This window comes from Pongo pygmaeus, chromosome 8 (genome assembly GCF_028885625.2).
Source record: "Pongo pygmaeus isolate AG05252 chromosome 8, NHGRI_mPonPyg2-v2.0_pri, whole genome shotgun sequence".
Classification (NCBI taxonomy): Eukaryota; Metazoa; Chordata; class Mammalia; order Primates; family Hominidae; genus Pongo; species Pongo pygmaeus.
In genome coordinates this window covers 48,403,074-48,418,631 of record NC_072381.2, presented here as the reverse complement: position 1 = coordinate 48,418,631, position 15,558 = coordinate 48,403,074, and positions in this window count along the sequence as shown.

Genomic DNA, 15,558 nt, shown 5'->3' with positions numbered 1-15,558 from the left:
TTCCTGTTCCAGAGGTTTCTCATTCCTCTAGTGTCCTTCCTTATTTTTGTCCTTCCTGTTGATTTGGGCTTCCCAAAGAACACCTTTGATAGAGTGTGAACCTTGCAGTTTCTTTAGCTGTTGTTACACTAGAGCCTTGTTGGTGTGTTTGTAAGGTGTGTGTGTTAGGGGATGGGGTACTTTCCGTAATTACAGGATTAAATCTCAGTCTGTTGTGTGCCTGTGTCCCTGGCCTGTGGCCTTCACAAGTGTTTTTTAGCTTCTACCCTACTCTTAAGAGATACAGGAAAGCTGGGAGGGGCAGTGGAGTTGGAGAAATGTCCTTTCCCCCAGTGGGAGAAGGGTCTGGTAAGTCTTTTACCCTGGAGAAAGCTTTGTTTTGGAGAACTCACCGGGCATACTTCCAAACAAGTACTCTTTTCTTACCTCTACCAGAGCCAGGAGGGGATAATTATTGGCTCTTTACCATGAGAATCTGGTTGGATTATGAAAGATAAAGCCAGTAAAAGTGTGAAGACCACCCCTTCCCCAAGACTGTGCCCCCAGGAATTTCCCACTCACGCTCGTCCACATTGTTTCCAGCAATCCATCAAAATTACCATTGCAGAGCTCCCGCCAGTGTATGGCCCCAGTAGCCTCAGGTCTGGGTGAGCAGACCTTGGCTATGACCCTCTGGATTTGCTGGTTCCTCTAGCACATTTCAGGATGGCAGTTTGCCCTATGAACTCCATTCCCTGATAGGTGTAAAACAAGCTGTTAATTTTCAATTTGTACAGCTTTTTCTTACTATAAGGATAGAGGGGATGATTTCCAAACTTTTCACTTGCTGGATGTCCCACATTCTCTTTGTACATTAACTATTTACACACACATGCACAGATGCACCTATATTAATATAGGTAAATAAAGTCTTATTAAAAGGAAAGCAGGGTATTAATAAACACCAGGTACAGGAAGATGGTTAAACTAGGTGGGTTCAGGGTCAGCTTATCCATTAAACACAATAAGCACAACAATGCATAGGGTCCATGATAATGTTAAGGTCCCACACCAATGTTTTAATTTTAGTTACATTTAGAATCATGAAGAAAAAATAATATAAAGACAATTATGCATATAAATATAATTTTTAATAAAGGAAGGGACTCACAAAGACAAAGTGCTTAGAGCCCAGCAAAGTCAGAGTGAGATGAGTGGAAAGGATGGGGTGGAATACAGTTGTGGGCTATTGGTAACATCCCAGTTTTTGTGCTGGACAGTATCTCGTAGGTGTTACATTATCAAAAATATATAGCTAATTACATACATGAACACATGAATAAAAGAGGGTTATGCATTGACCAAAGATGATAGTGCAATGAGCCAAAAATTATGTTGTGCACTGGAGGTGAAGGAGTGAGGGGAAGAGAGAAAGAAAGGCTCAGACCCTGAGGCGCATCAACTGAGCGTGGGGAAAAGCTACAGATCATAATGGAAGAGAAGAAGACATGGTTTTAATTTTGTTCCTGTTTGCTGTGGCCAAGTGCAGTCCACCGTAATATGTTAAGAAGGCTATCCCACAGGGCAGCCCACTCTGAGCTCAACCTGGAGCCAACTGAACATTGGAAACCATGCATCTCATCTGTGGCTCCCTCATTACCCCCGTCTTGATTTCTGAGTTTACTCGTCTGTCGTCGGTCTGTTCTTCCTCCCCGTTACTTCAGCACTGTGCATGTGTGTTTCTGTTGTCTTGGTGTTTGACACTCTCCTGATCAAACCTGTATTTCAGCTCAGGGGTTCTTATCTTTTGGAACTTACACCTCATACAGGATTGGAGCTTTTCTTAAGAACACTCAGGTTTCGGGGTTCTGCTTCGTGACCCTACTCCCAACTCAGTCCGCTGAAGGAAGGACACAAATAGGCAAGACTTAAAAATGTGCATCAGTCTAAGTCTCAAGGATGAGATAAAGGTGTTAAATGCCATTTGATATTAAAGTTTTATATATATGCCTGGACATTATCAGAAATACATAATTTTTAAAATTGTGCTTCAAAGACCACAACACCGCTTCAGTTGAGACATGTGATAATTCCACACAACAAGGAAACTGTGGCATTAACTGAGAGGGACCTTGGCACATCCGGATGGGCACTGCTTCATGGAAGGAAAGAGGAAATTTAAACCAGGTTGCATGCTGGGACCAGTCTGTCCAGATTTGAATCATGGCTCTGCCACTTATTAGTGGTAAGTTGAGCCCCTGTTCACCTTAGTCTCCTTATCTACCAGATGGTGACACTAACAACCCAGGATTGTTGTAAGAATGACCAAGGTTATAGGTCAGGGCGCATACAGCCCTCAGAACAGTGCATTGCTCAAAGTGAGTGTGGCATACACATTGCTGTTATAATTGTTTGCGGAGCTGTCTCAGTCCTTTCAATTACAGGTCATCTGACCTGTCTCATCCCAGCTCTTTTATTCCTAGTTTCCCCTAAATGAGGGCCTTTGGAGTAGAGACTACTCCAATGTCTGTGCTTCAGGAGCAAGAAAGTGGTTGATTCTGCAGGTCTTTGCTGCTCTACCAGAGCCTGTCTACTGTCTTGTCAAATCTGATTGCACTTGCAGCTGCTGCAGGGCCTGGGCAGGGCCCTTTGGAGACAAGCTTTGTCCTGCCTCTGCTGCTCTCTGTGTTGTGTCTTCTGGGTGCTCAGGGGCTCACAGCAGACCCCTCAAGAGAGGTTCTACCCAGTAACCTCACAACTTCTCCGTTGGGCTGCCTGTGGTGAGTAGCAGATGTTCTGTTCCCATAGAGCAATGCCTGAGCAAGGCCTGAGGTGCCTCAGATCATGCCCAGACACTGACCAAACATGGGAGAAATCAGGCCCCAGATGTGAAATCAGCCAGACCACCCCCAATCTTTGCTACTGTCACTGCACATTTCAGTGTGTCAAAAACAGCCACCTGTACCAAGGGTTCTGAAAGGGCTGGTAAGCCTCTGCGTTGGGCTGGGGATAAGGCTGAGATCCATGCAGTGACATCTGGCATGAACAAGTGGCTCAGAGTGTTTTCAAAAACATCTTGTTCTTCACAGGGACTGCTTCTCCCAACCAGATCTCTTTCTTGGGATGAGAATGGACCCTAGGTCCGTTCTATGTGGTTCTGACTCCTTTATCCTGTGCTCCATCCAGGTTGAGCAATGGCCATGGGATTATCTCATGTCTGAGAACTTTTAACTCCATGCTGCCCCCAAACTTTCATAATCCTCCCAAGTGGGTTGCATAGCATGGCCCAGCCTCTCTCACCTACCCGAAATGGACACTTTCCCAAGGTCAGTCACACCACTGGCCAGTGCAGTTTCCCAATTCATGGTGTCATGACCTCCCATGTGTGCCCCAACTGCCCTCTCTATGAGTCCCCTGATACACTCTTGGTGCTTGGCAAGCATGAAACCACGAACGGAACTGGAATTCATGCAGTCAGCTCAAAGGGGATTTCCTCGACGTGCATTCTTTTCTAAGACCTCATTGATTGTTCTCCTGAGGCTGATTGTGGAAAAAAACTCTGAACTCATATGAATTTGGTGGACCAAGGACCTCCTTTAGGGGAAATTAGCAAAAAAAAAAAAAAAAAAAAAGAGAGAGAGACAGAAAGCTGAGAAGAGACAAGTCAAATGACCTGCAGCGGAAAGTACTCTGAGAAAGCTCTGCAGTTGTTGGGAGATAAAGAGATTTTAAGGGGAGAAAAGAGAAAATGACAGCCAGGTTACTAGGCTTCCAGGGTAGAGTCCATGGGGCAAGAGAGCTGACATCTATGCTGGATGTTTCTTAGGCCTGAAACCAGGATACTTATATTTAATCACATTATAATTAAAGTAATGCATGTACATAATTAAAAATAAAATTACTCTGCCCTCCAAAAAAGGCTTAAGATTATATATATATATATGTATATGTATGTATGGAGAGAGAGAGAGATTTCTTGTCCTTGTCCCATTCCCCCGGGGAATAACCTTTGGGTCGTTTTATAGATGGTTATCACCATTTATAAAATGAATTCGGAAGTGTTCTCCCCTCTTCTATTTTCTGGAAGAGATTGAGTAAAATTGGTCTTATTTATTTCTTTTTAAAATATTTATTCAAATTTTCCAGTGAAATTATCTGGGCCTAGACAATTCTCTTTCAGAAGAGTTTCAACTACAAAGTCAACTTGTTTTATATAGATTGTCTATTTAATTTTGAGTGAGTTTTGATAATTTTTGGTATTCAAGGAATTGGTCCATTTCTTTTTATTTATGTATTTTTTGAGATAGCGTCTTGCTGTGTTGCCCAGGCTGGAGTGCAATAGTGTGATCCTTGGCTCACTGCAACCTCTATCTCCCACTCTCAAGTGATCCTCCCACCTCAGCCCCTGAGTGGCTTGGACTACAGTTGCACACCACCAACCCCCGGGAAAATTTTTTATATTTTTTGTAGCAATGGGATTTAACCATATTGCCCAGACTGGTCTCGAACTCCTGAGCTCAAGCCATCTGCCCACCTCAGCCTTGGCCTCCCAAAGCACTGGAATTACAGGCATGAGCCACCATGCCCAGCTGGAATTGGTCCATTTCTTTTAAGTTGTCAAATTTATAAACATAAAATTGTTCATAATATTCTCTCATTATTATTTGAATGTCTGCAGTGTTTGTAGCAATATGCCTTCTTTCCTTCTTATGCTAATAAGTTGTGTCTCTTCTCCTTTCATCTTCATCAATCTTTTTAGAAGTTTATCTTTTTAAAGAACTAGCTTTTGGTTTTATCAATTTTTCTCTATTAGTTTTCTATTTTAAATTTTATTTCTGGTCTTATCTTTATAATTTTCTTGCTTCTGCTTGCTTTGGGATTATTTTACACTTCTTTTCCTAGAGTCTGGAGATAGAATCTTAGATTATTTATTTGAAATTTTTCTTCTTTTTCAACATTAGCCTTTAATTCTATAAATTTCCTCTCAGCACTCTACCCACATTCTGTAGATATAATATGCTGTATTTTCATTTTTCCTCAGTTCAAAGTATTTCCTGCCTTCCCCTGAAATGTATATCCCACTTTGTTTAGGTGGAGAATTTTATAAATGTCCATTAAATTCATTTGGTTAAAGGCTCGGTTCAGATCTTCTCTATCCTTGCCTGTTCCCTTTCCATTAGTTCTATCCATTACTGAGAGAGTTGAAGTCTCAAAACTATGCTTGTGAGTTTGTTTATTAATACTTTATTTCTGACAGTTTTTGCTTTATTTTTTTAAGCTCTGTTTTTAGTTTTTATACACCTTGAATGTTATGTCTTCTTGGTAAATTGACTCTTATGGTTATGGAATATCCCTCTTTGTCCCTGGTAATTTTCTTTCCTCTGAAGCCTATTTTGATATTAATATAGTCATTTCAGCATTAGATTAAAGCTTGCATGGTCTATATTTTTCCATTCTTTTACTTTTAATCTGCTTGTATCATTATCATTATAGACAGTATATAATTGGGTCATATGTTTGTTTATTCATTCTGAAAATCTCTGTGTCTTAATTGGGTGCTTAGACACTTTACACTTAATGTAATTATTGATATGTTTGGATTTAGATTTACCATTTTATATTTTATTTCTCTGTATTACCTCTGCTTTCCATTTCTTTGTTCCTCTTTCCAGCTTTCTTTTGGGATAGTTGAACATTTTTTAAATATTCCATTTTTATTTATCTGTTGTATTTTGACTATATCTCTTTGCTTTGTTTCAGTTTTGTTTCTCTGTTTGTTTTAATGGTTGCTCTAAGGATTACAGTAGACATATTTAATATTTAAAAATCTACTTTTAATCAATGTTGTACAACTTCAAGTGGGATGTATAGACTTTACAGGAATATACAGGAATCAAATAAACAAAAGAATTGCAAACTTATACTCTGAAAACAACAAGCATTATTGAAAAAAATTTCGAAAGCTCTAAATAAATGGGAAGACATCCTATGTTTATGGACTGCAAGATTTAATATTGTTAAGTATTGTTAAGATACTACCAAAAACAATCTACAGATTCAATGCAATCCCCATTAAAATTCCAGTTGCCTATTTTGCAGAACTTGACAAGCTTCTAATAAAATCCATATCAAAATGCCTGGAATGCACGATAGCCAAAATAGTTTTTACAAAGGAGAAAAATGTTGGAGGACTCGCACTTCCCAACTTCACAACTTATTACAAAGCTATAATAATAAAGACAGTATGGTACTAACATACGGATAGACATAAAGATCACTAGAACAGAACTGAGAGACCAGAAATAAACTCTCACCTTTATGAACAACTGATTTTCAACAAGGATGCTAAGACAATTTATTGTGAAAAGAATCATCTCTTCAAATGGTGCTGGGACAACAAGATATCCACATGAAAAAGAATAAAGTTGGATCCCTATCTCACACCATATTCAAAATTTAACTCAAAATGGATGAAAGACCTAAACATAAGGCTTAATTCTATAAAATGTTAGAAGAAAACATAGACATCAATTTTTGTCACTTTGGATTAGGAAATGATTTCTTATGTAAGATACCAAAGCACAAGCAACAAACTAAAAATAAGTAAATTGAACTCTAACAAACTTAGAAACTTTCGTGCTTCAAAGGGTAATATTAAAAAGTAAAAATGCAACCCACAGAATGAGAGAAAATATTTGCAAATTATGTATATAATAGGTTATTTGTATCTGGAATAAACAAAGAACTCTTACAACTCAGTAACAAAAAAACCTAATTAAACGTGGTCAAAGAATCTTAATATAAATTTCTTTAAAGAAGATATATAAATAGGCAATACACTTATGACAGTATGCTCAACATCATTAGTGATCAAGGAAATGCAAATCAAAACCACAACGAGATACTACTACACATATTAGGATGGTTGTAATTTTAGAAAGTCGGAAAACAATGTGTTGATGAAGTTGTGGAAAATTTTGAGCCTTCATACATTGCTGGTGGAAATGTAATACAGTGCAGCCACTTTTCAAAACAGTCTGGCAGCTCCTCAAATCGTTAAACACAGAGTTACCAGAGGACCCAGCAATTTCACTGCTAGGGGTCTAATGAAGAGAAATAAAAACATATGATTATACAAAAACTTGTATTATACAGACATTTTTAATGGCAACATTATTCACAATAGCCAAAAAGTAGAAACAATCCAAATGTCTGTCAATTAATGAATAGATACATAAAATGTTAGATATCCATACAGTGAAATATTACTTGACCAAAAAAAAAAAGAAATGACATACTGATACATGCAACAACATGGATGAACTTTAAAACATTATGCTAAGTGGAAAAGTCAGTTACAAAATATCATGTATTATATAATTCTATTTATTTATATGACATGTTCAGAATCCTCAAATCTAAAAAGATGGAAAGTAAATAAGTGGCTGCTTAAAGTGGAGGGGGGGATGATGGAGCATGACAATAGACATGAAGTTTCCTTTTGTGGTGAGGACAATGTTCAAGTTTGATTGTGGTCCTGTGTTAGCATTCTCCAGAGAAACAGAACCAATAGGAGATATAGATATAGAGATAGATGGATAGATGATAGATAGATAGATAGATAGATAGATAGATAGAGATTATTGATTGATAGCTAGATGATTGATGATTGATTCGTGTATTGATGATTGATTGGTTGATTGATTGATTGATGCCCCAGTGTTGTCAATCTTACTGTGCCTTCTGGGCTATGTTCACAACAGAAGAAAATGCTAACTTTCAGTAAAATGTTAGTAAAAATAATGGTATATGTTTTTTTCCATATATATCTGAATATAATAAATATTTATATATATATAAAGAGAGACAGATATAGAGATATTTATTGTGGGAATTGGCTCATAAGATTATGGAGGCTGAGAAGTCTCAGAATCTGCAGTATAACCTGGAGACTCAGAAAAGCTGGCGTTTAATTCCATACTAATTTGAAGGCTTGAGAAGCAGGGTGGGGAGCTGGGGGATGGAAGGACACTGTCGTAAGTCCAGGAGTCTGAAGGCCCCAGAGCCAGAGCTTAGATACCTGAGGGCAGGAGAAGATGGATGTCTCAGCTCACAAAGAAAATTTGACCTTTCTCTTTCTCTCTGTTTTTGTTCTATTTGAGCCCGAACAGATTCAAATGATGACTACCTATTATGGTGACAGTGAGTTTTCTTCACTTTGTCCACCAATTCAAAGTCTAATTTCTTCTGGAAACACCCCCACACACACCCAGAAATAAGGTTTTTACCAGCTATCTGGGCATTCCTTAGCCTAGTCAAGTTGACACACAAAATTAACCATTATAGGTGCTTAGTGCATAATTTTGTAATTGTATTAAAAACTATTGAATTCTACATTTTAAATGGATGAATTGTATTATATGCAAATTATATCTGAATAAAGCTGCTATAAAAAGGTTTCTGTTGGTGAAAAAGCCCCAGTGCTGTCAATCCTACTGTGCTTTTTGGACTGTGTTCACAACAGAAGGAAATGCTAACTTTCAGTTAAATGTTGGTAAAAATAATGGTATATATTTTTTTCCCCATTGGCTTCACAAACCCCTGAATTCAATTTAAGATCCGCTGCTTTAGAGCAACTGTTCTCAAACTTTAGCTTGCACTGGAAGAACTTGTTCTATAACAGATCTCTGGACCCCATACCCAGGCTTTCTGACTCAGTTGGTCTGGAATGGAGCCCAATAATTTGCAATGCCAGCAGGTTCCAGGTGATGCTGCTGCTGCTGCAGCTGTTAAAAGTCCACACTTCAAAAATCACTGCTCTAAAGGAAAGGTGAGGAAAAATTTTTAACCTTCATTTGCCATACAAAGGTCTTCAAACAGAACCATTCATTCTGAAATCTTGGCTTTCTCTGGCTCTCTTCTCTCCAAGGCCTTTTCTGGATAGGTCTATTCTATTTACAGGACCATGAATACAGACTTCCAGAATGGACAAATTAGTCAATGGTGCTTTTTCTTGAAGCCAAAGAAAATTTAGCCAGCTCTTCTAAACACAAGGGCATGCTGGTACTGTGAGGTTTTCACGCTTTCGTTAACTCAAATACATTGATGATTGTCACAGCTCCTTTTCACAGTCAAGACTTAGGGGGCTTCTAGGCTTCACTCATCCTGCCTTGAGCGAGGAACAAAAGAAAAACCCACTTGCTCTTCCTAGCGACTCCTGCAGAGAGCTCATCTCATCAACCACACAGGCACAGCCTGCTGCTGCCTGGAGTTTCCTTTTGGCTTCATAATTCCCCAGCCCCAATCCACATGTCCAAAAGCAGAAACAATTTTGTCAAGGCAATGGCAGAGAAGTGTTACGTCATCCAAACCCATCATGATAAAAAAAGAAAAATCAGACATTGCTCTTTGGCCTTTTTCGATTTGCTCTCACTCCAGAGCCCTGTTGTTCTTAATCATGCCTTCCCACGGGGTTTGATTCTTCTCTCTCTCTCTCCACTTCCCTCCTGGACTTGTCTCTGTAGGAACATCACATTCCTCCCCTCCCATTTACTAGGCAGAGAAGCTTTTTTCTTCCTCATGAAAACTAGGCACAGGCCCAAAACCCAGGTCCTGGAAGCTCGTTTCTATCCCCTCAATAGGCTTATTAAACCATTTCCCCAAAAAAGCCAACTCCCTTCTGAATAAAGAATTCTTGTAACAATTGCTAAAAATGAGAAAACATTTCTTCCATTTATTTCTTCTGAGTCTCAGAAGAAACATGTGTTTTCAGGTTCCAGGGACATTTCACTCTGGCCTTCAGTGTTGAGTAAGAGGTAATAGCCCCAGATGGCAAAACCCACATGAGTGTGGAATTTGTGGTAAGCGTTGTTATCACTCATAGATCTTTGGATTTCCCTGTGGCCCCTCCTCCATCTGCTAAGAATGCATTGTGCTGGTGGATGGTGCAGGGTGGCAGGCCAGGCCTTTCTTCCCCATCTCCTCCAGGAGAACATCCTTGGGGCCAGTCATCCCCACCCCTTTAACTGAGTTAAACGGGGAATCTACACACCTTCAGCAACTGCCATACACGAGAGCTTGGAGGGCTGTACCCTAAGTCACTCAGTGTCAGTCAGTGGAGGGTACCAGGGCTCATTTCTGAGGTGAATTTGGCAAATGGTCCCCAGAAAAAACATGTGCATACAGGGAAGAGCTCCAGCAGGGAACAGGCCCTGCACCTTGTTCTCTCAGAGTATATCAGAGGCTGTGAGGATGATAGTAGAGGCAGCTTTCTGTGGAGAACAAGGGTGTTCCAGGCACAGTCAAGGAGATCCTGGCCTTGATGTGAGATGACAACTGTCACTCATTTATTTCACTGTTTGTATGCCACAGTCATCCAATAATTGTTACTATTTTCACTTTAAACAGATATCTTTTAGGCCAATTAAAATAAGAAAAATAAAAGATTTTCTTTTACCTTCATTTATTTCTTCTCCAACTCTCTTCCTTTCTTTATGTAGATTTGAGTTTCTCACCTATATAATTTTCCTTCCACCTGAGGAACTTGTTGGAGGACAGGTTTGCCAGTAATGAGTTGCTTTACTTTTTGTTTGAGAAGTTTTTATTTCTCCTTAATTTTGAAGGATAATTTTGCTGGATACAGATAAGAGGAGCTGTGCATCTCACTGTTGAAGTGGACCTTACAGATAAGCAAAGGAAGAGTGCAAATGACCCATGCATGGTAGTATATTATGGTTGGAAAAATCAATATGAATTAATGTTTAACTTAATAAAGATGCAGATACAAAAATACAGGCATATGAGGTCAAGCATGGTGGCTCACACCTATAATCCCAACACTTTGGGAGGCCAAGGCAGAAGGATCGCTTGAGGCCAGAAGTTTAAGACCAATCTGGACAACATAGCGCAAACTCGTCTCTACTAAAAATAAAAAAATAGCCAAGCTTGGTGGAGTGCTTGTAGTCTCAGCTACTCAGGAGGCTGAGGTGGGAGGATTGATTGATCCCAGGAGGTTGAGGCTGCAGTGAGCTATGATTGCACCACTGCACTTCAGCCTGAGTAACAGAGTGAGACCCTGTCTCAAAAACAAGACATGAAAATATTTATAAATATGTATGTGTGTATAAACATGTTATTATACACATATGTATATTTCCTAGCTCTGCCAGCTAAGAGCACTAGAAGCAAGAACATCTCAATTTCAACAAGCACAGCTCATACCCACATCTTGGTTTCTAAAACCATTCTCCAGTAAAAGGATTCATGATTTCTTAGGAAAATGGTTGATTCTAAGGCAGAAGAGCAATTACCTAAGAGGAGCCTAGAGCATCTTGTAGTGCCAGAAAGTAAGAAGGTGCTCAAACAAAACTACTGCAAGGGAGTGCAGCAAAGGGCACAGGAGCCAAACAAAAGAGCTCTGCATGGCCACAACTGAAGCAATGAAATAGAGTCGCATTGAATTACAACACAAAGTGCACAATAATTATGCATGAGTGCACATTGATATAAATACATGACTGAATAAGTAAATAAATGGGGGAAAAGAAGCAAATCTACTGTACAGAAGAATTTCAAATAATTTAGATAGATAGCTCTCAAGGAGGTGGAGCATAACTCCCACTCCTTAAGTGTGGGCTGTGGTAGTGTGGAAGTGTGACAGTGACTTTCTTCCAAAAAACTACAGTACAAAAGAGAAAAATGAGTAAATTTACATCACAGAAACCTGCGAACTATCACCTCAACCAGGTGCTCAAGGTCAACATCAACAGTAACAAGTCATGTTGATAGCATGGATCCCTGACACAGTGTCATTAAAATAGTCCTTACCCCTGTTGGGCTTCTCCCCAAAGCCCATCACCTCATCAGTCTAATCATGGGAGAAACTTCAGACAGACTCCCATAGAGGATTAGCCTACAATGTACCTGACTAGTACCCCTCAATATTGTCAAGATCATCAGAAACAAGGAAAGCCTGAGAAGCCATTACAGTCAAGGAGAGCCTAAGGAGATCCTGTGACTAAATGTAACACAGTATTCATCCGCAGTGGGATCCTGAACGCATAAAGGACGTTAGATAAAAACAAAGGAAATAAGAACAAAGCATGGACTTTAGTTTACAATAATGAATCAATTTTGTTCACAATTTATTAATTGTTCAAACATGTCATAGTAATATAGGATGTTAACAGTAGGAAAAACTGGGTAGGAAGTATATGGGAACTCTCAGTACCATCATCACAATATTTTTGTAAATATAAAATTGTGCTCATTTAAAATCTAAAATTTGAGGAAGAAATTACTGAGCAGATGTGCAGTTAGCCCTGGCCTCCCTGCAAAGATTTGGCTCCTGGGGTCTGTTTTCCTCCTGGCCGCTGTCTGGCCTAATGTCCCCATGCACACCCACACTTAGCAGTTTCCCAGCAGGGCTCTATCAGTTTCTCCTCTCCAGCCTGCTCCTCCTCGGGGCTATCGAACAACGTTAGTCACATCCCTAGTCTCCAGGTCCCACAGTTAGAAGGACAGAGTCTTCCTAGCTCCTTCTTTCCTTATCTTCTTCATCCTTGTTCTCACAGATCTACCCTAGCCCAGGCCTCCCTGTTCCAGGGTGCCCATCCCTTCTCTGTGCTAGTTCACGTCATTCTACCTCCCCTGCATTTGAAGTCCTCAAGGTGTGGGCCTGCCTCCCTCTCCAGGCTTTTTCTCCAGTGTTCCTCCTGCTCATCTGGACCGCTGGCTCCTCTGCTGCATGGCCCATGGGGCTGTTTCCATTTCTTTGAATGCATACATTCTTCCGTCTGAAATTCCACATGACCACATCCACTGACTCTTCACTGAAAGCTCCCTTTTCCACTTAATCTCCCCTAACTCCACACACTCAAAGTAGATGACTCCCTTCTGAAGCCCCAAAGGTCTGCATCTCTCTCTCTCTCCTCTAATAGCACATTTCAATTTCTTCCAGAGTATGCATTGTATTGTGCACACATCTTATCTAAGCTGTCTTTGGGGCAGGTTCATCTCTGCACTCATATGTTCCCAAGGCCACTCATTTTACATGGTGACACTCAGGAAGGAATGCACAGGTGAATGAATGAACAAATGAATCGATTGCATCCTAGAGCTAGAAGCAATCTCAGAGGTCATCAAGCCCAGCCCCAAGAACCCACATTCCATCCCAAAGGTGAGGGAGACTCTCAGAGAAAGGAAACAAGCCACTCAAGGTCACTTCCCTTATTTATAGCAGTGTTAGCACTAGATGATAGCTGAGTTATTTCCAAAAGAATGTCAGGCTTGAAGTTGTAGAATCAGTTTGGAATCCCAAACTATGGGTCTCTGTGATTGATACATAAACAACAAATAACAAGTTAATGTTGATTAAATTATTGTCAGGTGCAAGTGCTCTGCCAGGAGCTCTAGGTAAGCTATCTCATTTGATCCTTAAAACAGATTCTATAAGTTAGAGTTACTTTTGTCCCCACTTTATAGATGACTCTGAGTCTTAGACTAAGCAGCTTTTCCAAGTCACACACTTGTTAAATGTATGAGAAAGGTTTGAGCCTAGGTAGTCACACATGAGATGCCACACTCTGGACCAGCATATTAAGTCACTCTATCCACCTCAATTTCACCCTCTGGAAAACAAGTGTAATAATAGTGTATGACCATCGTGGGATACAACATATATGAGATAGAATGTGCTGAATTCTCTGTCATTCAATTAAGACTCTGGACACCTGAGTATCTGTCTCAGCTCTTGCACCTCAAAGCAGTTTGGTAGGAAGTACAACCCTTTGCTTCTCTGTGCGTCAGTTTCCACATCCATAAAGTGACGAGTTTAACCAGACTATATTCAAAGTTCCTCTCTGCTGTGTCCCAGGCATCTTCATGCTGGGTCCTCTGGTTTGGACACGCTAATATTAAGTTGTTTGCTTTGTACTGAGTCATATGCTCACTGACATGTCATGCTATTTGCATGACATACAATGTTCACTGACATGCCAGGCTTGCTTCAAGTTTTATACATGAAACCAAAGCTTCTCATAAAATGTCTCTTCAGTGTTTATTATCATTTAAGGTAGGAGTCATTCTTGGAAATATTTTTTTTCTGTTTTTTAATAAAATATGTTATTTTGGGCTGGGTGTAGTGGCTTACGCCTGTAATCCCAGCACTTTGGGAGGCTGAGGCGGGCAGATCACCTGAGGTCAGGAGTTCGAGATCAGCCTCACCAACATGTTGAAAACCCATCTCTACTAAAAATACAAAATTAGATGGGCATGGTGGCAGGTGCCTATAACCCCAGCTACTCAGGAGGCTGAGGCAGGAGAATCACCCGAACCTGGGAGGCAGAGATTGCAATGAGCAGAAATTGTGCCATTGCACTCCAGCCTGGGCAAAAAGAGAGAAATTTTATCTCAAAAATTAAAAAAAAGTTATTTTGTACAAAACTGTCCTTAGTTACTAACATTAGAACTAAAAAATATATCTTTGGGATTGCACCATGAAGTACAAATAAATATGCTTTATTAGTTTTAGTAACTAAATAATACATATAATATTAATTTGCCTAAGTTTTACTTTGTTTCTGCTACTTTTAGTTAAATATTGTTTGAAACATTTTTCTTCATTCAACATAGTTGCATAATATAGTAGCTGCATAAAATTATATTGCATTGAAGTATCATAATTCATTAAACTTCAGTGTTGGGTATTTAGGTTATTTCCAATTCTCCGTGGAATTAAATACAAATTTGTAAAACATTGGCTGTCTGGGCTAGATTCGAGCATCTAAAATTGGCAACAATATGAAGTCTAATTTTTCACATTCTGAAAGAAAGGACCCTATTATCATCCAGTCTTGAGGTTCCCATATATGGGTCTGTGTTAGACCCAAAAGCTCAAACTTCATGGGCAATGAGTTGGTATGTAATAATTTTTAATTTACTTATCATCCATCTATTCCATTTATCTAAATATTCATTTTAGGCATGTTGTCTCTTAAGCATTCTGCTGGGTTCCAATGATATGGGCAGAATATCTTCCCCTACATTATGGAACTTCTAATCTATTTAGGGAAACAGATAGTACTGCAGTAAAACACATATGCATGAGAGAGAGTGCATATAGAAAGAGAGTCTAGCTACGTATGAACCAGTTAGTATGTACTTACCTTGGATAAGTTGTGTAACCTCTCCTGTACTTCAGTCCCCTCATCTGTAAATAAAAAATAATAATAGTTAATATGTATGAAATGTTTAGAAGAGTTCTTGGCACATATTAGCACTCAATGCATGTTAGCTATTGTTGTTTGTATTAATTTTTCATTGCTGCACAACAAATTATCACGAAATGGCTTAAAACAACAAGCATTTGCTATCTTCCATAGATCTGAGAAAAAGGAATCCAGAAACAGCTTAACTGGGTGGTGCCACTGTCAGGGTCTCTTATGAAGCTGCAGTCAAGGTGTTGGCCTGGGCTGCAGTCATCTGAAGGCTTGACTGGGACTAGATGGTGCACTTTATGGCTGTTGGCTGGAGGCCTCGGTTTCTCATCCTGGGGGTGTCTATGTAAGGCTGCTTGAGTGT